This window comes from Cyprinodon tularosa, unplaced genomic scaffold (assembly GCF_016077235.1).
Source record: "Cyprinodon tularosa strain WSP-4 unplaced genomic scaffold, ASM1607723v1 ctg368, whole genome shotgun sequence".
Taxonomy (NCBI): Eukaryota; Metazoa; Chordata; class Actinopteri; order Cyprinodontiformes; family Cyprinodontidae; genus Cyprinodon; species Cyprinodon tularosa.
In genome coordinates, this window is record NW_024039083.1 from 457,572 (window position 1) to 484,681 (window position 27,110).

At 36.8% G+C, this 27,110-nt stretch overlaps 1 protein-coding gene and 2 long non-coding RNA genes across 4 annotated transcripts in view; 2 read left to right on the top strand and 1 right to left on the bottom strand.

Annotated features, from left to right (window-relative positions):
- Window positions 1-2,133: 2,133 nt before the first annotated feature.
- On the top strand, window positions 2,134-3,969 carry LOC119790546. Its single transcript, XR_005281742.1, has 3 exons — window positions 2,134-3,241; window positions 3,328-3,391; window positions 3,845-3,969. It is a non-coding gene; the product is annotated as an uncharacterized LOC119790546 (long non-coding RNA).
- A 17,240-nt stretch (window positions 3,970-21,209) lies between these two features.
- rgs17 (regulator of G protein signaling 17) overlaps window positions 21,210-27,110 on the top strand; it is a 36,019-nt gene continuing 30,118 nt past the window's right edge. For both annotated transcript variants that reach the window (XR_005281743.1, XM_038296141.1), the window contains exon 1: window positions 21,210-21,382. The gene's annotated coding sequence lies outside the window, so the exon portion shown is untranslated. The remainder of the gene's footprint in view (window positions 21,383-27,110) is intronic.
- On the bottom strand, window positions 24,979-27,004 carry LOC119790562. The gene is made up of 3 exons (XR_005281744.1): window positions 26,960-27,004; window positions 25,195-25,284; window positions 24,979-25,085 (listed from the first exon to the last, which is right to left on the bottom strand). It is a non-coding gene; the product is annotated as an uncharacterized LOC119790562 (long non-coding RNA).

The window sequence follows — 27,110 nt, forward strand, 5'->3', positions numbered from 1 at the left end:
GTATCATATATCCGAAAATCCATTCATCTTCGATATCCTCCACTGACAACATTGTAAAACGCACCATCCTCCAAGCCTTCTATGAGTCTATGGTGTATCCCACAAAGTATGTCTCGGCAGGACAGGAAGGGTTCCCCTTTTCCATGTCTTCCAGTAAGAAATTTTGAGAGACCAGCTGACCAGATCCATCGTTTGAATTCGGTTGATATGAAGAGAGGGCTCAGAAAAGACAAGACACAGCAAAGCAGGGACAGATCAGGGAGTTGCATAGCAGCAGGAAAATGCGACCGCCTCCTTCAAGTGTCAGAACAGAAGACTTTTTGGAAGACTTTATAACCCTAAGAACTTTGGTTTAAACTTAATGCTCTAGTGGTTACTAACCAGCTACAGAGGGTGGACCACTTACTCCATGAGATACCTTTTTATATGGACTGTAAATGGCCAGTAATTAATAAACTCCAAGGCCCCCAAATCCCTTTACTGTACAATTCAGTCATTCGCCTATCAACACGCTGATGATGGTAAGCTACGTTGTAGCCACAGATTTGGGCAAACTTCTAAACAACTGGTACAACCTGGTGTTGTGACCACCAATGTCAGATGTGTCTTGTCCAAAGTTATGATTGATTACTGGAGACTTAAACAAGAAACCCATTAACTACAGGAGGAAAGTTGTAACACTTCTTTTACCTATTATTTTATTTGATTTTTAGAGTATTATATGTTATAAAGCAACACAAAGTAGCAGTTATTACATACTTTTTCTTGTTTTTCTCTAGAAAAATCTGAAATGCGTTGTATTGTGCCCCACAGAAAAAAATCTTTTAAATCTGTCACAATCGTATGTCCTTTAGGGTAGTGATCCAAAGGCTATTTCAGTCCGATGAGTAAAAAAAAAATTCAAGTGACATACAGCGAACAATTCAACATAATTATTTAAAATCAAATCAAGAAGGTGAAGTGGAACAAGTAGACGTGTGGGATCTTAGTGAATGTGACCAGATGCAGGTATGGCCAAAAGGGAAACTGAGATCCTGGAGTTAATGCCTGCTGATCACAGACATGATGAAGAGTGGGGATTCTGGACCAAGCGTTAACAGCCATGAAAGATACTGCCAAAGCTTATGTCAGCAATGGAGTTCTTAGAAGCCGACAGGAAAGGTGTCTGACAGAGATCAATCTGCAGGCAGAGAATAGGTGAAAGAAATGGGAGAGCAAGATATGGAGTTCTTGATCACGAGGAAGTTCAGGAAGAATGTGCCAACCATGTGGGACCATCAGACAAAGAATGACTGCAACACTGCTCCTTAAAAACAATGCAGGAGATGATTGTAATGACACACTGCTGTGCCTAGCCTTTCGGCAGAAATTGTCAGGAAAGAGAGATGACTCACATCTACACAAAAGAACAAAAAACATCCTCAGTGGAAGGTTTCAACAAAATGCACACATTTAGAGATGAAAAGTGTTCCCTATTGCTCTCTGCTAAATAAAAAATGTATACCTACGGCAATACCACCATGAGTATAGTGTTTTTACTGTGATATCCCTTAGCAAAAAGCAGTATACTTTAAGTAAATTATATTAAGTATACTTAAGTATAAGTATACGTTTAGAAAGTATACTCGGGCTATGTACTTTTAGTGCACTTGAAGTATACTATTTTAATACTTCTTCGAACTAAATTGGGACATTTTTAAGTTTACAAAAGTATACTGATAGTATACTGTTCCAAGATCATTTTAAGTTTACAAAAGTATACTGATAGTATACTGTTCCAAGATCATTTTAAGTTTACTAAAGTATACATTAAATTATTAAGCAAGTACACTAATCTATATACTAGAAGTTTACAAAGTATACTTGTGGTTCACATTTTAGTTTGTTGAAGTATATTTAAAATATACCACCAGTATACTCTTCAATATCCTGCCAATATAATAGTTATATACTGCTAGTCCATATTTTACACATTCAAGATTTACTGAAACTAAAATACTATTTTAATTTGTATAAGTATACTTAAGTTCACTGACCATATTGTAGCACATCAGATATCATATCCTTACAGTTACCCCATAATGTAGTTATAATGCAATATGTTCCCTGGTAAAAAAAAAATGTGCTTTATTGTATTTCAAGTATATTCATATTTCCTATAGTTTACTGAAAATGTACTTAGACAAATTGTACTTTTTGTAAATATATAAAAAGTATACTAACATTACGCTTTCATGCTAATACTTTTAACACACTTTAACATAATTACACTATGTTACACTTTATAGAAATATATTATTAAAAAAGTATACTTTAAGTGAAAGTTATGTGTAATTTCTAAAGTGTACTTATTTTAAATTTGTTTTTACATATATTTTTGCTATATTTTAAATTGTATGCTCAAAGTTGTCATTGTAACGTACATTGAAAGCATATTTTAAAAGTACACATTTTAATATCGACACTGTAATATTAAGTTTGAGTGCATTTTAAGTTACATTTGAATCTAATTATGAAGTGAAGTTATATACGCTTGTACTTCAGGTAATTCTTTTGGAAAGTGTTCAATAGTATAACTACAAAAATGCACTTAAACCCTATTATGCAATTTTGTGCTGTGTGTAAAGTACACAGATAGCAATTATTGCAGTTGTTATGTAATGTTTAATAAGTTTTGAAAAAGAAATATGATACAATACATCTTACACACAAAACCACATTGAACAAAACACTAAATGTTCACTTCAAAAGTACAGGTGCACAAAAATGTGTGTTCTGCTGAAAAGCAAGTGGTTTAAAGCTGGTGCAGTGCTACATTATGATCTAACAAATAGCATAACCCACATTGCAACAGAAAAGTTAATACTGGCCAAATGCAAAAGAAATAAACTTAACACATTACAATTGTCTCAAGTGTTCAAAAAAGAACATTTCATTAGTATTGTTTAATGGATCAAAGCAGGGCTACTGCAAACAAGACCAATTGGTGAGTGCACATATTTAAAAGTCGCTGACAGCACTTCATGCATATAGGAGTGATATGTGGAGGTTGTTTGGCCTTGATGTCTGTAAAGTAGTAGCTCCCCAAGAATTTTAGTCTTGGGGAGTTTTTGGTTCAGTACTGATATCAGAATTCCCATAGACTTTGAATGCACCACACCTGCACAGCAGTTAGTCACGGCTCCTCCCTGCTCAGAGCTAGCGTGCTTTTCTTTTAAGGCCTTGGTCTGCATGGAGAGAGGTAACTTTCAAAACATTCCCATTTGGTTTTGAAATCTTAAGATATCTGTATAAAACGCGATTTTGATTATTATATTTGTATTGTAGAAACAGGAGATGTAATCGGTTGAGCAGGAAGATTTGCTGTATTATTGTGTTGAAGAATATCCTGGTGAGTTCACATGAACCTGTGAATGAAATATATATATTTTTTGAGATGTAAAACCAGTCAGGATATAATGTTTTGTAATATATGTAATTTTACTAGCTCTTTTGATTTATTGAATGCATTAGCACAGTGAGAAGGAGGCTAACACACCCCCCATGTGCTCTTCTAAAAAAGAAAATGCACTTTCAAGCTAGCTACATCTTGTGTGATGTTGCTGTAAAACCCCCACAAGGGGTTAACGTAAAATTAACCCTTCATAGGTGTCCTGGATTGTTTTTTCCAGATACAAGTATTGACTACTGACCATAATGATTTCTTAGACAGTGAACCACATGTAAATTGATAATTTTACTTTATATTTTTGTCTGTATAAATGTGGTAAAAACCAATTTATATTATGGTGATTACATGATTTATTTTCCAATTGAAGTAATTGCTCTGCACATTTGTGTGCAGGCTGTTTTTTTTTTTACATAGTTGCAGAATCTGCTGTTACAGCTGAGCAGTTCATTGTATGGACTGGACTAGACTCCACCAGAGATGTTGATGCAGGATGTTCCCAATTTGAATGCCATCCGGTTCCTGGAGGGTGGTAGGAAAAACAAGGAAACTTAAGGATTTTTCTTCCCTTTCTTTCTGCGGATTCATAATTTTTTTCTTTTCTGAGATCTCTGACAATTTTTGTTGTTACTTTGTTTAATTTTTTTGATCAGATCTGATAAAACCACTTGATGCATCAGATTTATTTAAATTCAACTGAAATGGACAATTTTTTTTTCTGGTGCACTTATGGACCCTGGTATATCATACTGATACAATTTGTCAGACTTTTCTGATGTACTGCTCAAAAATACTATGAATTTACAGTATCTCTCTGTTTGGTTAACAGACGCTGTTCTTCTGGAGTTTCCGTAGACAAGTGTCTCTGATGTGCGCACGGCCATCAGACGAAAATGTAACAATGAGCAGTTCAGCCAAAAAAAGGAAAATAATGTGTGGTGGGCGTGTTTTTGTATGGTGGGAGGGTTTAGGGGTGCAATAATAAGGAATGTTGTTTTTCATTGTTCAGTATTCCTCTGCGTTCTTTAAAGTTTATTTGTAATGTTTAGGTCTGCTGCCTGAAATTGACATATTTCTACAAAGTGTACTAAAGTACCAATATTTGAAAATGTGTTGTAAGTTTTATAATGAAAATGGTTAACGTCGATATGTAAATGTTTATACATTCTGAGATAGTACAAGTTATATTATTTGTAATGTACTATAATTTGGACATGTTTCAAATACATTAAAGTATATTTTTTCATCTGCACGGAAGTATATCCACAAGTCTTTCAGCATTTAGTATACTGTTAATACATTTGCAAGAATGTGCAAGGTAGAAAGTAGTATAGCAATGTAATGATAAAGTATATTTACTATTAACTGCAAAGTATGCTTTTTTAGTAATTGGAATAAGCCAACAGTATAATTAAGCATATTATTACCACAGTAAGAGTATATTAAAAGTATAAAGCTTATATATTTTTAAGACACTAACAAATCATTTTTAATGTAGTTATAATACAACCATAGTGCACTTTAATTTGACTAATTAAGCATATATTAGTACATATAAACTCATATACTTAAAGTATACAAAATATACTTTAAGTTGTTCCACTTTAGCACATCAAAGTACACTAAATACACTTCAAGTTGAGCTTGTCCACAATTTAATTACAATTAAAATATATTTAGTACAAAATTAGTTGTTCCAAAATAGCATCCTTCAAGTTAACTAATCATAAACACACTTAAAGTATAGTAATGATTAGTGTGCCTTCAAGTACACAAAAGTATGCTAAATTTTAGTACACTTAGCACATTTATTTTTCAGCAGGGTTTATACAATTACAAGACAGTATCTTGATAACTTTGGTTTATTTATATAACATATAGGTTTTTTTTTCTAAATGCCATCTTAAACTATTACAGACTGCATTTCAAAATTAAAAAGCTTCTCTTAAATCAAACCGTTCTTAGGTTTCAATATTAAAATAAAAATGTAAACACATTTACATATGAAAATATAAAAACAATGAAGTCATTCTTTGTCAAAAATTAAAAACTGCAATTGACATCAAAAATCTAAACAAAAGTGTGTTCCAGATAAGGACTGAATAAGAACTGAGAACTGAAGTCCTTGGTTTTCAAAAGAAGCTTAGAAAAGTGCACATTTTCGGAACAAAATATCTTCAAAGAAACAATATTTTTATGACTTTTCATCTAGTTGCTTTGAATAGCTTAAATTGTTGCATTTCTTTCTAATGATCCTCCTGACATCTTGCATGGCGGTGTCGGGGAACTTCGCCTGGGCATAGGCTGTGAGTACAAAAACAAATATACAAACAAAACATTACTTATTGGTAAATTTCTTTACTATCCACATCTAACACACATGTCAAACAGCCATAAAAGAATGTTTTTTCACGTATATGTTTGGAACTTAAATATAATCTATAATATACAGAAACTGCAAAGAAGAAAGATGTTGTTAACAAAGTTCAATTCAGCTTATTTATATAGCGCCAATTCAAAAGCGAAGTTATCTCATGGCACTTTACAAAGACAATTTAATCATATCATACAGACAAATTGTTAAATATTTTTTATCCCCTGATAGCATTCAGTGATGGACTTTGTAGTATTCCCTCCTCCAGAAAGTCCAGAATACCATTTTTCACAGATTCTGAAACTAGTGCCTCTCAAGTGCAGACTCAGGGTCAATCAGAATATCTGAAATTGGTAAGGCCCTATAGTCACACAATATTATAGGTAAGTCAAAATGGTTTAGCACTTGTTGACATAAATACTGTCAAACAGGTTTCTTCCTTTTTAATAGCAGCAGGTTTCCTTTCATGCTTGCTCAGTATGAGGGATTGCTGCAAATCCATGGACAATGCAGACGACTCCCTGTGGCTCTACGCTTCTTCAGGAGTGATGCTGCTTGGAGAGACTTTGATGCAATCAACTGGTTCCCTTATTTAGGAATTTTTTTTTTACCAATCTGTATAATCTGACCCAATCTGTATAATCTGATTCATTTTTTTAAAGTACCTTGAGATGACATGTTTCATGAATTGCCACTATATAAATAAAATTGAATTGAATTGAGTGTGATGTGCTTTGATCCCTCATAAGTCTCCATCAAAAATGGCCCTTGTTTGGTTTAAAATATGGCGCACACACTTTCTCGATTGTAGCATCAGTAAATAACTGATATGCCTCATGGCCTCTTAAAAAAAGAAAAATGTGCATTTACCTGAAATACTTTTCCACAGGCCATCCACATACTTTTCAGGTGCTGCTATTTAAGCATTTGGTGCTAGACTATTCGAGCCTCTAGCAAGACTAACTTGTGTTTAGTTCTGCCTGTTCCTGACCTGTTTCTGCACAGGGACTTCTGAGTTTTGCCCCTGTTCTGCTCTTGCCTGTCCTTTGTTTCTGGGCTGTTACCTGGATTCCACCTGTTGTCGACCTTGGACCTGCTTTCTGACCATGGCTTAGATTTACCCTCTTGGATCCTTCGGTTCCTCTGGCTGCTGCAAGACGCAGCCCCTCTTCTCTGGTACTGGCTCAGTAACAAGAAACAGAGTATCGCTCCTCTGGACTTCACTCCTCTCCTCATTTGCTCACACTGAACTTTGCCAGGTTGGTGGCTTTCATGACTGAGATGAAGACAACATTTATTGTCATTTTTTATACACAGAGTGTATACAGAGAGCACACTGTAAACCCCAACAGGTTCAATGAACTCAAAATATTTGATGAAACTGATTACCTCAAAATATTTAGCTATGTTAAATAATATTTTAAGTAATTTCTACTTAAAATGAGACTTTTGTTAGTGCTCAAAATCTTTGAGGACAAGGATAAAATTAAAAAGAATAATGTGAGAAAAAGATGTTTTAAGTAATTACTACATTAGTTAGACAAGCTCTTACACTTAAAATCTTTGGTCAAATGAACAACATTAAAACAAATAATTTCAACAAACAAGCATTTTAAGTAATTACTACTCTAAACTAGAAAAGTTATTCACACTCATTTTTTTTGAGGAAGTTGATGAACTGAAACATAATAATTTCACAAACTAACATTTTAAGTAATCAATACTTAAATTTTTGATAAGTTTAATGAACCTGATAATTTTGAAACTAATGTTAAAACTAACAAAATTGACACTGGACACAGAGTTGATTTTTTTTAAGTTATCACCCCTAATAATATCTTCATGTTATCACCATGAATCATTCAGTTTCTCAGACCTAAACATTGTCAATTCAGCCTTTTATATTTTTAAGTTGACTTAACTGTATTTAAACACATTTTATTGCCTGTATATGTTAGCAATTTTTCTCAAAATCAAATATATTTTATTTGTAGATTCAAATAAAAAAATATTCAAAAGACAATTTTACTGCAGATTCCATTTATTTATGAATTCCATTAGAATTCAGAACAATGTCCCCAGCAATGGGGTTAATACAGAAAATAAAATAAATAACAACCACATTTTCAATCAAAATGCTGAATAAATACGGTTTTATTTATTCAGCAAATAAAACCGTAAAAGATCTTTTAGTTCCCAGTGACTTCAAGGCAGACCAAAGTATTTCCGTACGAAACTCTGGGACCTCAAGCCAAACACTGAAATGATCAAGTCAAAAACAATTACAAATCTGCAGGTCTGTTTAAAGCTGCCTTCTGAAACATCGGCTTCTCTGTATCCACAAAAAACGAAAAATTGGCCAACATAATAGGCCGATCCAAAAATAATAGGCCAACAATAATAGGCCAACATAAATAAAAAAGTGAAAACAAAAAACAAAGACAAAATGGTTGCTTGAGTATCACCATGCTGGTAGTAACAACGACATCTTTTAAGCAGACTGCTTACTCATCCATCATCAGATCATTTTTAAGGCTAAGCAGTCTCCGCTTCAGGTCATCCAAACCCATTACAACTTTCTGAATAAAATTGAATGTATATGTCAATTTCTTGGGATACTGTAGATGTAGTGCATAAATCAAGCCAAAAAGCAAAATGAATGTTAACTGTGCTATATCACATACCACAATCTCTCCCTCAAGAACTATAGAATGTATTGCAGGACCAAACTTCACAAGGGAGACTGTATCATTCGAGACAGTGAGAACAGCTACAGTTGTATCCGAGAGGTCTGGCAGGTCAATGTTTAGGCAGGTCTGCCTAAAAAACATGACAGTAATTAGTTAATGAGTAGAGCAGTCAATGAAAAACACTACATGTGTATTTAATATGAAATACCAGTGAATGAAAAGTTCAGGTAAAATTCCCAAATATGACATTCTTGGAGAATTACTGTAGTACAGTATGATTTAATAGCTTTTCTGGTGGCTAGGAAGAGGGTTGTGGTTGTTGTCTTTTGGCAGTAACAGAGGGTTAAATAGAAAAAAAATATATTTATAGAGATACACAAACTAAGAAAAAGAAAGAGTAAAAGAGTACACACAGTTGAATCTAGGGCTGCAACTAACGATTATTTTAAAAATCGATGAATTGGCCGATTATTTTTTCGATTAATCGATGAATCGGGAAAAAAAATATTTTTTATATTAACCTCTTTATTCCAAAATAAACATTTTAGAAGGAACAAACAAGCACACAAGTACAGGTTGCTCATTAACTGTACTGGTGCAATATGAAAGATAAATGTTTGTGTTAAAACTAAGCAAACTTACATGAGAAATGTAGCTGTACATCCACAAAATATAGGCTACTTCGTTTCATAAAGCGCAAAAAAAGACAGGCATTTTTGTTTTTAAAAGCCCCTAAGGGGTTCAAACAATAGGCCCCCCCATTTCAACCAATGAGTTTTTTTAGACTAGAAGAGTTCTGCCTTTTAAGACAGGAAAGTATAGCAGTTAAAGTTGCTACTTGAGAAAATACTGAACCATAGAGATAAAAATAGCCCTGTGATTCAAATTATAAATTGTATTTGGAATAAAAATGAGAGAACTAGGGGTGCTAAAAAACACATCCTCCAAAGACAGATATTTACATGGGAATGTGGCAGATAATTAATTGACATATTAGTGATCTTGCTGGATTTTATTCTGCTTTACTTCCATAAATTGCAGCATCTTCTTTACTTTATCTTTGCCAGAAGATTTAAACTTTAAAAGCCTTGCCCTCATAATTTGCAAGTTAATTTATTTATAAAGGCTGTTTTAATTATAGTGATCAATTTGCGCCGTCAATCCCGGCGCATGCGCGCTTCATTTGCAGTCTGGACGCTGAGGGTAAACATCCTCTGACTGCAGCGCTGAGAGGGACTCCTGTGGGAGAACGGGGTTGAGATGGGGGAGGCGCCTCACGGCAGAGTAGGAACGATACATGCTTTCACGTAAGAGTCTCCAAAGGCCGCCAGTGACACCGTAAAAAGTTGCCAATTTGTCACTATTCGCTTTTTTTTTTTTTTTTATAGTCGCTGGAGGGGTCTGAAAAGTCGCTAAATATAGCGACAAAGTCGCTGAGTTGGCAACACTGCGCACCTGCGGTGCTGACTCGCTCTGCCGTAATTTTTTTTTCTTCCCCCGTTTAAGTCAAGTGGCAGTGATGACGGCGGCGGCGGATGACGCATTAATCGCGCGACACAACTAATCGATGATGAAATTCGTTGCCAACTCTTTTAAAAGTCTATTTTTATCGATTTTATCGATTCGTTGTTGCAGCCCTAGTTGAATCATAAACTTACATTCCAGGTCTTAAAAAATCCAGCAGCATCTTCACGCAGGAAGATAGGAAGTGCCTGCAGAGCAATTGTGCGTCTGCTGTTAACATCAACGTCTTCCTAGAAGACAGAGGGATTGTGGGTAATGGGAAGACAGAATTGCAGAATAAGCAGAATATTAATCATATGCATATATTAAATAATACTATAGTACAAATTGTCATGAGGTAGGAAATGTTACATACAAGGAGATCATAGGTCCTGAAGATGTTTCTTAGCAATTCAGAAGTTTTGCCAGTGCGGGCCGCTTTCTCACGGTACATCGTCATTAGCCATGGCATGTACTTATCAAATGCAGAATAAAATGTACTCTTTAAATTTACAGGTGCTGGTCATAAAATTAGAATATCATGAAAAAGTAGATTGATTTCAGTAATTCCATTTAAAAAGTGAAACTTGTATATTATATTCATACATTACATACAAACTCATATATTTCAGATGTTTATTTTGTTTAATTTTGATGATCACAAATGACAACAAATGAAAATCTCAAATTCATCATATCAGAAAATTAGAATATTACTGAAGACCAATAAAAACAAAGGATTTATAGAAATGTTGGCCAACTGAAAAGTATGAACATGAAAAGTATGAGCATGTACAGCACTCAGTATTTAGTTGGGCCTCCTTTGGCCTGTATTACTGCAGCAATGCGGCGTGGCATGGAGTCGATCAGTCTGTGGCACTGCTCAGGTGTTATGATAGCCCAGGTTGCTCTAATAGTGGCTTTTAGCTCTTCTGAATTGTTGGGTCTGGTGTATTGCATCTTCTTCTTCACAATACCCCATAGATTTTCTATGGGGTTAAGGTCAGGAGAGTTTGCTGGCCAATTAAGAACAGGGATACCATGGTCCTTCAACCAGGTACTGGTAGCTTTGGCACTGTGTGCAGGTGCCAAGTCCTGTTGGAAAATGAAATCTGCATCTCCAAAAAGTTGGTCAGCTGCAGGAAGCATGAAGTGCTCTAAAACTTCCTGGTATGTGGCTGCGTTGACCCTGGACCTCAGAAAACACAATGGACCAACACCAGCAGATGACATGGCACCCCAAACCATCACTGACTGTGGAAACTTTACACTGGACTTCAAGCAACGTGGATGAAGTGCCTCTCTTCTTTTCCTCCAGACTCTGGGACCTTGATTTCCAAAGGAAATTCAAAATTTACTTTCATCAGAGAACATGACTTTGGACCACTCACCAGCAGTCCAGTCCTGTTTCTCTTTAGCCCAGGCAAGACGCTTCTGACGCTGTCTGTGGTTCAAGAGTGGCTTGACACAAGGAATGCGACAGCAGAAACCCATGTCTTTCATACGTCTGTGTGTGGTGGTTCTTGAAGCACTCACTCCAGCTGCAGTCCACTCTTTGTGAATCTCCCCCACATTTTTGAATGGGTTTTGTTTCACAATCCTCTCCAGGGTGCGGTTATCTCTCTTGCTTGTACACTTTTTTCGACCACATCTTTTCCTTCCCTTCGCCTCTCTATTAATGTGCTTGGACACTGAGCTCTGTGAACAGCCAGCCTCTTTAGCGATGACCTTTTGTGTCTTGCCCTCCTTGTGCAAGGTGTCGATGGTCGTCTTTTGGACAACTGTCAAGTCAGCAGTCTTCCCCATGATTGTGTAGCCTATAGAACTAGACTGAAAGACCATTTAAAGGCTTTTGCAGGTGGTTTGATTTAATTAGCTGATTAGAGTGTGGCACCAGGGGCCATCAATTTTGAACCTTTTCACAATATTCTAATTTTCTGATATGATGAATTTGAGATTTTCATTTGTTGTCATTTGTAATCATCAAAATTAAACAAAATAAACACCTGAAATATATGAGTTTGTATGTAATGTATGAATATAATATACAAGTTTCACTTTTTAAATGGAATTACTGAAATCAATCTACTTTTTCATGATATTCTAATTTTATGACCAGCACCTGTATATTTGTTATTCGATGGAATTCTGCACAAATCTGAAAATGCAAAAAGAAAATTGGTCACAATGACATTAAGTTATATATTGCTGCAGCATGGCATCACTACCCATAGGTCAAATTATGCTAAAAGCGTTGCACTTCCTCACAACTGGGTGTGTGTGTTAGACCACTTCCTGAGGGGTGGCTACACTGCTAAATATTATTGGCTGTAGAGCATGTCCGATTTTGATAACGGAAAATGCTACAGGTATCTTAAGTGAGGATAAGTCTGTTTCTTTAAAGCAACAATAAAGCACTTTTATTTGTTTATCCAGCACCTACTTTGCAAATAACAATGTCCACAGATAGGGTACAGTATGTTGCATGATTTTATGAAAGTATGATGTATTGGGACATCGAAGCAAATAATCAAATTAGTAGTTTCTTACGTCTGATGAGTGCCACTAAGATATTCTCATTAGAGAGCAGTAGCCAAACTTAGATATTGTTTTGTTTTGTTCTCAAGTTTTGTTCTCTTTCAACATTCGTTTCGGTATCTCACTATGGGACACGCCCCCCAGTGAGATACCTCACTCATGTTTCAGAGAACCGGGGTTAATTCCTTAACCTAAAGATACAACTTCGCTTCCTATCATAGGCTCAAGTTATGAAACATTGCTTCAGCGTCTGGCTGGCTATAACTTTCGCGGCCAAAGTAGTAGGCTTAACACCAGAAACGGATGATAAAAGATATTTGGTAGTGCTAAAACCATACGGTTTGTCTGTCCTGTTTTCCTCTAAAGTAGCGCAAAAGGCTAGCTGGCTCACAGCTGAGACAACGAACTTTAGTTAACTCGCAAAAACAGCTGAGGTCTGCCCGCTGGAAGACGATAAACAAATAAATAAACAAAGTAGCCTACAAGCGCGTTCTTACCTTTTGTGCAGAGTCACAAGCTACGGTTTGCAGCCTGATGTTGTTGATGATCTCCTCAATGTTGTTGCCTGCCTACATCCGAGTGCACAGCAGTCCTTGCAAACAACTAGTCGTACGATGTCAAATTGTAACAGATTACATTCACCACAATCGATCATAGACTAGTTCTATGGAACCCCGAATGATTCATAATTAAATTAATTAAAAAGTTTATAAAATAAATACCATTTTGATAAATAACACACAAATATATTAAAGAATAAAAATATATATTTCATAATAACATTACCTCGTTTTTATTTCATGACCATATTATTTATCAAAATTGTATTTATTTCATAATTTTAATTTATTTATTTAATTATGAATCATTCGGGGTTCCATATAGTTCATCCACCATTCATTTGGGATATCCGATTTTTTGTATTTTTTTATATTGGTTTGCTAGGTTAATTGCAATGTTGATATGAACCTATCCAATGAACTGGTACGTCATTATTACGTCAGACGTAAATTCAATCCACTCTTGAAAGGAATGAGTTTGGGGGTCAGTTCTACTCATATACTAAGAGTTAATCTTGTCAAAATAATCCATAACTGGGTAACCAGTTGAGTGAACTTAAAACATTTGTGGTGCCTGAACAATATGGCAGCTTTGAGTACAGCTCTGCAATTGTATTGAGTTTATAGCACTGTTGGGGAATACAGTGCAGTCCATGGTGGGGGTGTGAAGGGTATTGATAATGTTACGGGCTCGAACCACGCTGCGCTGGGATTATATGTCTTTTATGGAGGGAAGAGGAGCCCCAATGATCTTCCCTGCAGTTCTCACTATTCTTCCCACCTTCTTCCAGTCTGCGGCGCTGCAGCCTCCATGCCATAAGTGATACAGCTGGTCAGAACGCTCTCTATGGTACTTCTGCAGAAGGTCGTGAGAATGGTTGGGGGCAGGTGGGCTCTCCTAATCCACATTAGCATTAACACGTGACAGACAGGTATTACTAGAGTTTCACAAGCCTATACATGAATTATAAAAGTATTCCCTACATCCATCCATCCATTCATCCATCCATCCATTCATCCATCCACTTTCTCTCATACTTATCCCTACTGGGGTTGCAGGGGGGGTGCTGGTGCCTATCTTCATCTGTCATGGGTTAGAGGCGGGGTTCACCCTGCACAGGACGCGAGATGAAAATCCATTCACACACACTCACACCTTAGGAGAATGTACAGAAGCCAATAAACCTAACATCATGTTTTTAGACTGTGGGAGGAAGCTGGAGTACCCAGAGAGGACCCATGCATGCACAGGAGAACATGCAAACTCCATGCAGAGAGACCCTGGGCCGGGAATCGAACTCCGAAAATTCTTGATGCAAGGCAGCAGTGCTACCCACTGTGTCACTCTACACCCCACATTCCTTATAGTAAAAAAAAGTCTGATTTATAAAACCATGCATACACAGGACATCAAAAATTATGTTTCAATCTGCCCTCATTTTTCAACCTCATCTTCTGTGTCACTAGTTTTTCTTGCCTCCAAAATGTGTGCATTCTGTTTGCCGTCTTTGACCCATTCTTGCAGGGTTTCAGGACATCCTAATGATAAATTATTCAAAACTGAACTGTAAATAATCTCTTATCATTACATAAGTAAATTTCAGTTTTGTTTTAAGATGAAAAAAATGCTAATATGTTAGAACTGAATCTGAGCAATAAGCTGAAATAAGCAACTTAAACAGAGCAATAAGCAACTTAAACAGAGCGACAAAGACAAAATGTAACTTTCCTGAAAAAGACTGAAAAAACTGATATACTTAGAAAATGTATAAGGTACTGATATCTCAGAAGCCTGTCATTGTGTGACAAATAAACTTTGACAGTTATGTTTTCAGACAGCAGCATGCTGAAACTCTGTAAACTACTGCTGAAATTACAAGAAACAGCAATTTCAAATTGTTCAGACTGTCTCAGTAAAATAGGAAATTTTATTCTAACATTTTTGAGTTAGAATCCAGCCTGGAGCTAAACAGCTTTTTTGATATTTCAAACTACTTGCAGAGGGAGTAAGATGAAAATACCATGGAAACCATCCATGAAGGGACTTATAGTTATTTTTCCATTTCCTCCTGTAGAAATTCATTAAATTGACAGGCTGACAGTTAGACAAGGACATCGGGTACCAGCTGAACAGCATTGGTGAAGAATACAAAGTTCAGGAGGACCCACTGCGAACTGACTGAAATCAAATTTCATGATTCATGGAAATGCTTTTTTTTCAGCGGCATATACAACATATGAGTCAATCCATGTTTGTCAAACTCCAAATTAGGATGTAATCATAGTTGGCACCTCATTTGTCCAAGTGTCTCTTTTCCTGTCTCCCTCTGTCTTGTATTCTTAGAATAAGAAGAAAGAAAAAGTGTAAGCATTTGTGTAGATTAAAAGAACTAAAAGGCAAAATAATAATAATACATTTAATTTCTACTGCACATACTGCACAGGTAAAAAAGAGAAAAGCATGAAAAAGCTATATTTTTAAAAGAGAGAAAAACATCTAAAGGGGACCAAAAGCTTTGCTAAAAAGAAATGTTTAAAGGCCTTTTTTTAAAACACTCATCGGATTGAGGTCCCCTCAGGTTGTCACGGAGGGCAAATAATTTATAAATATTTCAAATTGTGGATATTTGAGCAAATGGTGTGATGAAAATTATAATCCTAGAAAATCCCAAGTAATTTGAAAATGTAGAGCATTCAGAGTAAAGAGTGTTTAACAGTAACATTTAATTGTTTTTTACTTTACTGAGAAACTTATAAAATGACTAGAAGGTGATAAGCAGAGCGGTTATTAAGCTTAATATAATGATTGGATTCTGTTTATGACATCATTATAAACTCTTGCCACTTTCCTTGGGAGGCGTTTAATCAGTTACTGTGAGAAAAGGGCTGCTGAGAAAGCCAATGACACTATAAAAGATGACCCTTCAAACATGATTGATTTGGGGAGAACATTACCACATCTATAATTCATATCCATGACCACCTATTTCTTATCTCTGTGACTTTTGTTGACAAAATAAAAGAAGAATATAGTGCATTGTTGGAGCTTTAGATGCATTTATATCTAGGTTTTAAAACACAAACACTAACTGAACCCTATTGAAAAGGTTACAGAGAAAACTGTGTTTTTGCTTTATTTGTTTTTTTTTTTGCAGCCTTGCAATAAGCAGATGGAACTTGGTCCCACTGGGATTTCCTTGCACTTACACTTACAGTGAAAAAACCCCACAGCTATTGAATAAAATTGCTTCTCTCAACCTGTGGCTTTCCTCTGTTCAGCATTCAACCCTCATCACTCCAATGTGGAACTTTTACACAACCTCATAGGCTCCATAGCTATTACTGCAGTCTCCTGCTAATCAGTCTTCATCACCTTCTTTCTTGCTCGTCCTCTGATTATCTCACTGACACGTGTACACACACATACATGAGCAGCAGTCAAACAAATTAACCACAGAATAGCCTCAGGGGGGTGTCTGGACTCTAAGCTATAAATCAAACAAATACAATGACTAGAGGGGAGAAGATAACAAAAGACATTTCTTAGAGCTAGAAGGCTCGTAGGTTTGAGGGTTATTTTATTTTCTTATCCTCAGAAGCATGCTGGCTTCACGTATCCAAGGATAACTTGGTTTCTTTATCAGTAGATCTACCTTTAGCCTGACTTTAAATTGCATTCAATACCACTTTTTGTTATTTTTATCTAACGTGGGGAAAAATCAACAGTGGCCCAAAAGAGCAAAAGATGAAAAATAGATCAAACATCTTATAGACCACGAAAGATATGACAGTAGGATAAATTGTGCATAATGATGTCAAAAATAATGAACTTTTAGAAGAGTTTCAGTCTGGCTTTAGAGCTCATCATAGCACTGAAACAGCTCTGGTGAAAGTCACTAATGATATTCTCATGGCCTCAGATAATGGACATGTATCTGTGCTCGTCCTGTTAGATCTTAGTGCTGAATATTATGATCAACTGCATACAGTTGATCATAATATTCTTTAAGAAAGACTTCAATATTTTGTAGGAATTAAAGGAACAGCACTAGACTGGTTTCTGTCTGACCAATTTTAGTCTGTTTACATTAATAATAATTACATTATAATAACTGATTCCACAGGGATCAGTGCTAGGAACAATTCTCTTTACTTTATACATGCTCCCAGTCGGTAGAGTTATTAGACAGCATGGGAATAATTTCCACTGTTATGCTGATGATACTCTGCTGTATCTGTCTATACCACTAGATAAAGCTAACCCATTACATAGATTACAGGCATCTCTTGAAGACATAAAAACCTGGATGACTCTTAACTTTCTGCTTCTGAATGCAGACGTTATGGTCTTTTGACCAGAGTCTTTAAAAAATGAAGCACATTAGTCATTCACTTCATTTGGGTGGGATTAAATTGATCTCAGATAATAAAGTAAAAAATCTTGGTGTTGTTTTTTATCAGGACCTGTCGTTTATATCCTATATCAAAGAGGTTTCTAGAATTTCCTTCTTTCATCTGCGGAAGATTGCAAAAATTAGAAATCTCCTGTCCAGGGGTGATGCTGAGAAACTAGCCCATGCATTTGTTACTTCAAGGCTGCACTATTGTAATTCTTTACTATCAGGAAGTCCACAAACTGCTGTTAAAAGCCTTCAGCTGATCCAAAATACTGCAGCCAGAATTCCGATGAAAATTGTAAAGAGAAATCATATCTCTCCTATGCTACCTTTACTTCAAAGTCTTCCTGTTAAATCCAGAATAGAATATAAAATCCTCCTTCTCACATATAAAGCCTTAAATGGCCAAGCTCCATCTATATCAGAGATCTGATTGTTCCTTATGTTCCTATCAGAGCACTTTGCTCTCAATCTGCAGGTTTACTGGTTCTGGGAATTTCTAAAAGTAGAATGGGAGGCAGATCTTTTAGTTATCAGGCTCCTCTCCTGTGGAACTACCAGCTTTAGTCTGTAAGGCAGACACCCTGTCTACTTTTAAGGGTAGGCTTAAAACCTTTTTTTTAAAAGCTCATAGTAAAGTGGCTCAGGTTATCCAGAGCCATGTTATTGCCAGTGCTATAGTTATGCTGCTATAGGCTTAGACTGCTGGAGGACATAGGGACCCTTTTTCATCTGTTTCATTCTATCGCTATTTTCCCATTCTGCAGAATTTGTTAGTTCAATCTCTAACATTATGTTCTGTTACATCTTCCTATTTTATCTCCGTCTCCTGATGGCTTTTTGAAGTATGAGTATAAGTAAATCGGGAGCACATAAGGGTCGAGCCTGTGCTTTGTTTAGCTTGTGAATATACTTATTAAATGTAAATTTGAAATATTATCTCAGCAAATCAAACATAAATGAATGTAATTTATGTGCATATAGCCACTATTTATTAAGTCTGATAGCAGCAGGAATGAAAATGTCTCTGATCCATGAGGTTCAGGCACAAAGATAGCAGAAGCAGTTTTTGTACTGAAAAAGAAGACCATCTAAGAGACAGGAACTCTCTGTGATTACCGGAGAACAGCTCCTTTAATGACCAAGACTTGATCCCGACATGTCTGGTATGTGCTTTGATGTTTGCAAAAGAATGCTGGCATTAACTATATTAGAACATGTTGAGTTACTTTTCAAGGATCCTGCAAATGCATTGTTGGACTCGTTCATGGAGTTAGAGAAGCACAGTTATAGATGCAGCTCTCAGGAGAAAGTTTTCATCAAGGCTGAGCATTGTCTGCAGCAGTACATAGGTGGGTGGCTCTAAATAATATCCAAATGACCCATAACCTAATGATTCTACCAGAATAGTGCACTAAAAAGAGACGTGTGGTGGTATTCTCCCTGTTTAATTTAGGCTGTGCATTTGTGCATAAAGCCTTTAGAAAAGCTTATTTTCCCTCATTTAGCTCTAAATTTTATTTCTCAGCAACTCACGGAGGCTATCCAATTATCTTGATAACAATGCAAATTTTAACACCGGAGTAACGGATGCAAAATGTTGCAAATGTTTTATTCATTATTAACTTCATTTTACATTTTTAGCGGTTGATTCAAGGTATTTTAGTTACGGATCCAACAGCTCTCTATATAATTGTGGGTTAATAATTGAAATGGAAGGAGGGCATTGTCAGACACTACAACAATCCATTGCTCAAGCACAGAGGGTCTTAAGGCTCTGAGATGTTAAAGCAAAGACAAATCTCTAAGAATCCTCTGAGGCCTTCACAGAGAAATGGAATTTAAATTGAGATTTCACAGATTAAATTACTACACAAAACAGCAATCTATTAGATAAATGTTCTGTATTTTGTTTAGAGATATTTGTGTAAATATGGATGAATAGTAATGCACACCATTTTTGTTTGTAACAGCAAGTACATTGTGATAAACATTTTAGGTGCTTTTACCGAGATAATAAATAAATAAATGTAAAATGGAAAGGAGGCGCATATACTCTAACAAAAGTGACTCAGTTTAAGCATGGTGGGGAGTTTATTCTTGTTTCCCTCAAGCACCAATTTGCACAGCATTATTCCTCACAAACACCATATGCATGAGACTGAAAATTTTACCACATTAAAGGAAAAGATGAGTGAAAACTCAGGGTCAAGCTAGAACGTCTGTTCTGAATTTACAGCTTGGGGTTTGAGACACTGAACTGTCAATCTATCTTTTTTTGACCTCATCATGTTCAAGTCAGTGAAGCTGTCGTCATATTGGAGAGGAAGAGATGAAATTTCCTTGTTCTTAATCCCCAGTGTCCTGCTTTTATAAAAATATGGAGGAGAGATGTTAAACCTCTCCATAAATAATGCCCCAGACATATAAAGAGTCAGTAAACCAACCAGTTAGATCATTCCTGACATGTCGGTAGCTTTTTATGTAACTCTTTATAGCAATCAAACTTTATAGGTAGATCATTTTACAGGGACCAAATTTTGATAGGCTCATAAAATACAAAAAATGTAATGATAAAAATCCAATCAAATGCCATATCCACAGCAAAATTAATGTGTAACATAAGTGATGGTAATCTAGCACTAACTGAAATAATTATTGGGTTATTTTAAGTCAAATAGCGTTTTTAAAGGCACACACTGCTGCATTACAGCAGGTGCATCTGTGAGCATCTCTGCCATTAAGAGGACAGAGCTTTAGTGCCCCCTTGTGTTAACAGTTGGAATTGTTGGGTTTTTCTCTTGTTTTGTTCTTTTCTTTTTTTTCCTTTTTTTTTAGAGAATCAACGCTTTTTACAATTTTCAAAGCTGATTCATTCGAAACTAATAAAGCTTTCGTGTGTTTTGTGATCGCTTCTTAGAAACAATAATGAAACACTTATCATTCAGTCTTCATATAGGCTACATTTATTTGTCTAAACCACCTTTGAATTATTGCTAGCACATGATTAAAAGGAATTAATTTAATTTTCTTAAGCTTTAATTGATTATTTTGAATTTAGAATAAAAAAACTACTTTTAATTTTCTTTATTACAGATGCAATATAGTACATCTTAATTTATAAAATAAGATAATCATATCATTACACATGCTCATATGAACAATAATTATCAGTGTGAGAACACTAAAAAAAGAGTGATTTAATTTATTACATAGTAATATGTTTATCTTCGTTTAGTTATTGAAAAATAACATCGTTTTATTTTGAAAGCAGCAAAAGAAAGTTTACAATAATAATAATCTGTGTAATAATTTGCATGACAAAATGGGGTACATTTATACTTAACATTATATTTGTTGAATAGTGTGAAGTAGATTTGCCCTTTTTAAGCCTGTTTTTGAGAGGTTCGTTTCAATTAAATGTTTTTGTTTATGAATTGGTACTCAAAATTAGAGTTTATAGTCTTTAAAGAAGTATTTTTCTGCATGTGAGGCAAATTTTAAAGCGTCTTTATTGGAGAAAATAAATCATAACAGAATGCTTTCCTGACTATATTTTGTATTTGAGTTGCAGGGAGGTCGTGGGTGAAGCAGATGTAGTGGCCCCTGCGTGTGTTGCAGACAGCGGCGCACGGAGCCCAGGCGCTGCATCCTCTCACTGTCTGCAGCCGCGGAGCAGCAGCGCGCATGCGCAGTGCATCCAGGCGAGCTCGGCGGAGATCGGTGCTGAAGCGGGGCGGATGGCAGGAAAAACAGCGGCGCTGGACACGATAACACCGTGGGATTCCCATCCACCATGCCTCTAAACAAGCGTCGCGACGCCGCGTTTTCACACCCATCACTGTAGGACAGTGACAGGCCAGCGGGAAGAGGTAAGACTCCGCTTGTTCGGGCTAACTGGGGCTAGCCGCCGCCGCCTCCTCCTTGCGCTGTCAGAGATAGCGGCTCTCGGGCTAAAAGCTAGCCAGCGAGAAAGTGGGTGGTGTTTGATTTGTGGAGAGCCTCTGTGCGATACTCGGCACCGAGCAGCTCTCTCCCCGGCTGATTTGTTACTCATTAGCTAAAGCTAGGAGGACTTCCCCTCTTTCAGACACACAGCGGTTCCAGCAGCTGCACGCGACCCAGAGCAGGAGGCTAGCAGCGCAGCTAGTGCACACAGAACAGAAGCTGGTCTACTTCACATCTGAAGATATGCACAGGCCTTTACACACTGATCCCAAACACCCCGGGTTGTGACAGTTCACCGATCATGTCTAAAACAAACCATCCCACAGAGTTTATGCCTTTAAAGCTTTTGTTTTTTCCGCTATGTGAGATGATTTTGTCCTCTTGAGGGAACAGCCACTCTGCAGTTTCCCATGGGTGTGTTGATTCTGAGCACAGGTTATGTTCCAGCTGCATCCTAGGACACTATGATCCCATTAACTTGGGTGATCAACTTAAACATGGGAGACACATTTCTCATCACCATGTTCCAGATTATCTGAAACATGTATGTAACTTATGGATGTCTACATGAACATTATAAAACCCAATGATTAATTAGTAAACCAGGTGTTTGGTCTGAGTTATGCTGAAAGCCTGATGGATTCATTTTAGTATAGTCATTTTAATGTATTTCTCAGTTAAATTTGGGTTTGGTTTTGTTGCTGTTAGTCTGTTTAACTGAATGAGTGATAGGGACAGAGCCGGCCCGAGCCTCTTGGGGGGCCCTAAGCAGAATTTGATTTGGGGCCCCCCCCCCTCCTACCATACAGAATCACCTATACTAGAAGATTACTGACACAAATGTCACACTATAATGTTACAGTGAATATTAAAAATGAATAGACTATGGTAATGTATTAATACAAAATAAATAAACAATACTTACAATACTTTGTTTTATTAAACCTTTTGAATACAAACATTAAATAACTTATTTGCAAATGTGCATTAAATGTGCATTAAATGTGCAATATTTTAAATAAAACCAATATAGACAAACATTAATATCAAAAATAGAATGTTACAAAAACAGATACTTAAATAAGGAAAGCAAACAAAAAAACAGCAAGGGTTCAACAATGAATTGTACAACAATGCCCTCAAAATCGTTCCTTCCTAGCTTTTCTGGAGGCAAAGTCACTGATGACATCATTGTATGGTATTGCTTGGCCAACTTTGTTATTAATACTAATGACTGCAAGTCCACTTAGTCTTTCCTGGGCCATTGATGATCTCAAGTATGATTTTATTAATTTGAGCTTGGAAAAGCTCCTCTCTGCTGAGGCAACTGTCACAGGCAGAGTGCAGGATATCCTGAGAGCTACCCAAAGATTTGGGTAAAGCTCAAACATCTCATTTTGTGAGAGGTATGTGAGAAGCTCAAAGGCAGTTTTCATAGTTTGGGGAAGTTCAGGAAGACTCTCTATCTCTAATGCCAGTGCGTTACCATCAATATCAGCCTCCTCTCCACAAGTGAGTTTTTCCGCAAGAAGCTCACATTGTTCCCTCCGGACTTTTTGATCAAGCTCCCTAAAATTGAGCAGCACTCCAAAGTTATCTTTAACCTCACTTAGAGATGTAAATCTATCCTCCAATGACTGAATGCTACAATCCACTACGGCATTAAAAAATGATACTTCAAGCCTCTTCATAGCATCCACTATAGGCTCATCTGCAGCCTCATAGGCAAAGTGCCTTTTTGTAGAACGCAATCGCTTCTCTTTCAGCACTGCTTCTGTGTTCATCCGCTCACAAATTTCTTTAGCAGATGCCTGTGCATCACAGAAGCCTGTTTTTCGGTAACTGATAAGTTCACCTTTGTTCTTTTTTAGAAGGTTAACTGCTACATCAAGCTGCATGTTTTTTGACTGTAGAAGCTTGCTCGTGATGTTAATTTTAGACAAAATGTCATACCAGACAACACAACAAATCTGGAACCTAAATGAACCTATCTCTTCCGCAAGCGAGTTGGCTTCAACAGCCACTACAGGGTCAGTCGCTTTGCTTCTCACTTCTAGCAGGGCTTCCCTCACCTTCTCTGACTGGTACCGCAAAGCTTCAATGCTTTTTATCCTGCTTTCCCAGCGTGTTTCACTCCAGGATTTGAGTGTGATGTCAACAAACTTCCGTAAGACGTCCCACCTTTGAGTGGACCCAGCGAACAAATCGTACACCTTCTCTACATTTCCAAAAAAACAAGAAGCATCCATTGATGCTTTAGCCGCATCTGACACTGTCAGATTTAGTGTATGGGAACTGCAAGGCACATAAAAAGCTCTTGGATTCTTAACCAATAGCCTAGCCTGCACACCTTTGTTTTTCCCCTTCATATTAGCCCCATTGTCATAGGACTGCCCCCGACAATCCTGAAAAGGGATGTTCAATTCCTCAAGCCTGTTAAGGATTAAATTGGACAAACCCGGGCCAGTGGATTCTGGAGCTATCAGAAATCCTAAAAAGTGCTATTTTATTTCTGGTGTTGTGCCCAGAGTGACTGTGCGCACCACAACAGACATTTGTTCATGGTGACTAACATCAGGTGTACAGTCTAAAATTATTGAATAATATTTGCAGTCCTTGATTTCTGCCACCATTACCTCAATTATTTTGTCACTGACACACTATCAGCTCATTCTGGATAGTCTTACCCAGGTACGTGTTGTGCTGCATTCCACTATCAATTCGTCTGATGTGATCTTTTAACACAGGGTCAAATTTTGCCAGCAGTTCCACCTCTTTAAGGAAGTTCCCATTGTTGGCCTGATGCAAAGTATCAACAGACCCCCTGAGTGCAAGATTTCTCTCTGCCAAAGACTGAATGATACTAATCAAACGGATAAGAACATCTCTCCAACGATTTCTTTCTGCATCCAAAAGGGCCATTTCTGTTGCATCAATAGTCTTCTGCTTAGAAAGATGGAGGGCAAAATCTTTCCACTTTACCATATTATTGCAATGATCTTGACTATTTTCATGCTGTTTCAGCAAAGCACCTACATTTACCCAATCACACAGTCCCTCTGATGACAGCTTTGTGGACTTTTTTGAAAATAATTTGCAACAGAAGCAGTAAACTGCATCACTTTTCTTTGAATAAATTAGCCAGCTTCGCTTGATTTTTTTCCCCATTAACTAATTGTCTGTATGTATAGTGGTAGTGAAAGCTTCGTCCATCTGATCTCTTGGGGAATGTAGAGGTGTCACTGATTGGCGCTGGCCCTCTTCTTACCAGATCAGTCCTTTCTGAATCTGAGAGGAATGCTGACCATTCAACTGGGTCAATTGGAGGAGCTGTTGATCCATCTTGATAGCTGGAGCTTGTTGAGGCAGTGGATGGGAAATCTATAGCAGTGGGTGCAGATGTAGAAGGACCTGTAGGGACAATAGATTACATAAAAAAGAATAAAATAACATAGCAGAAAATTTTATTGTAAAGCAGACACAAAACAAAAACTTAGATTAACAGACCTGTCATGCTGGCTGAGTTTGAAACCAGTGGATCAGTAAATGTAGGTGCTTGTAACTGCTCCTCGCTTTCAGTCACATGTAAGTGCTCCTCCCTTGATGTCGCTTGTGCAGTGGATGAACCTGCAATGATAAAACAAACAAAGAAAAAATAAAGAAATAAATAAAAAGCTAAATGTTTCATGTCATATTAACAGGCTATGTAACCATTTGCCATCAAGAAAACCCTCACCTGCTGCATCATCAGCTGTGGAGGCACTGACACTCGAAACAGTAGGGGCAGGTAAAGTTGGTTGTTCTCCAAAGTACTTCAACAGTGTTCCTGGGAAAAATAGCATTGCATAATGCATAGTTTTTATTTATTTATTTATTTCGAACAGACAGTAAAAACAATCAAGAAAGAAAAAATTTGAATGAAACAAACTTAAGAATAAAAATATAAAACAAATTATTTTGCCCATGTGACATGCAAATTTTATATTTTCATTATTCATTCATTCATTCATTTTTATATTTTCAATTACATTATAGACTATTAAACAGTCATCTTATATAGCGTATTTTGAAATGAGCTCGGTTTTAATCCGTTTTTTAAATTGGTTTGCATTTATAATTTTTTTAAACTCGTCATTCAATCCATTCCAGACATTTACTCCACACACAGATAAACAAAAAATCTTCCTGGGTGTTGTTTTTTAAAGTATCCTTCACCTCTTAGATCATATGCCCCCCCCCCCCCCCCCCCCCCCCCCCCCCCCCCCCCCCCCCCCCTCTCTCTGTCACCAAACATTTCCTGTATATTGTGTGGAAGTTTTTGATTTCGGACCTTAAACATGAATTGTGAAGTTCTAAATATTACCAGGTCCCAGAATTTCAGGATATTTGATTTGATAAATAACTGATTTGTGTGTTCCCAATATTGTTCCCGGATTGATTTTTTTTTGTAAAACGTATAATGGCTGTAAATTTGTTTTGTATGTATTCCCCCAAACTTCCACACAATATGTTAAATGTGGTACAATAAGTGTTTTGTACAAAATAAACAAAGATTTGTAGTCCAGGACGAAACTAATTCTTATAACAGCAACACTTTTGGTTATTTTAGATTTTACTAGGCTGATCTGAGGTTTCCAGCTAAACTTATCGTCTAATATGACACCCAAGAATTTTATTTCATGTACTTGTTCTAAATCAACACTTTCAATTGATATTTTAATTGGATTGTTTTCCTGTTTTTTATTGTTTCCGAATATCATGAATTTGGTTTTATCTAAATTTACTGATAATTTATTGTAGAATCAGTTTATTTTCCCATCTTGCACCACAAGAAACTCCACACCTCACCTAACAATTCATATTCTATTGGCAAATGAGGCATAATTGCCATATGGTAAAAACTTAACATTGTGATCTACTGCAGCCTAAATATGAGGAAAGCACCATGTTAATAAAACTGCACTCTATTTTCATTTTTGGTATATTTTCTAATAAAGATAAAATACCATCTCTCACCAAAGATCTTAGAGCAGAGAGCGCATGTGCTTTGTCTATTAAGTTAGTAGATTCATTTTAACACAAACAACAATGTTTAAGCTGGCTGCTGGCATCTGTGTTTTCTTCAACTTAAACCGATATCTATCCATCCATCCATTATCCTCCGCCTATACGGTGTTGGGTCGCGGGAGTAGCAGCTTCAATAGCGAGGCCCAGACGTCCCTCCCCTCCGGGGGAATCCCAAGCAGGTGTTCCCAGGCCAGGCCAGGCCAGGCCAGCCGAGAAACATAGTCCGTCCAGCATGTGCTGGGTCTCCTACGCCGATATGTATCAACACATAAAATACACACCTACCTAAATAAATGTATATTAATAACGGGTAATATTTCACTGTTAATGGTGATGGATGGCTGATAAATATCACGACATGAGTTATGATGACGAGCTAGCTGTGCTGCTGCTGCACAAAATATAGCGGTCAGTAAATAATCATGCAAACATACCTTTATCTTGCTCTTTTTTCTCTTCCTCTTTCCTTTTCTTTTTTCTTTTTTCGGCACCAGAGGGATAAATCCTTTTTTGTGATATGGCTTAGACTTTCTTATTAACAGGTGCGCGCCAGCATGAATTGTCAATGCAGGCGCGCGCCGCATA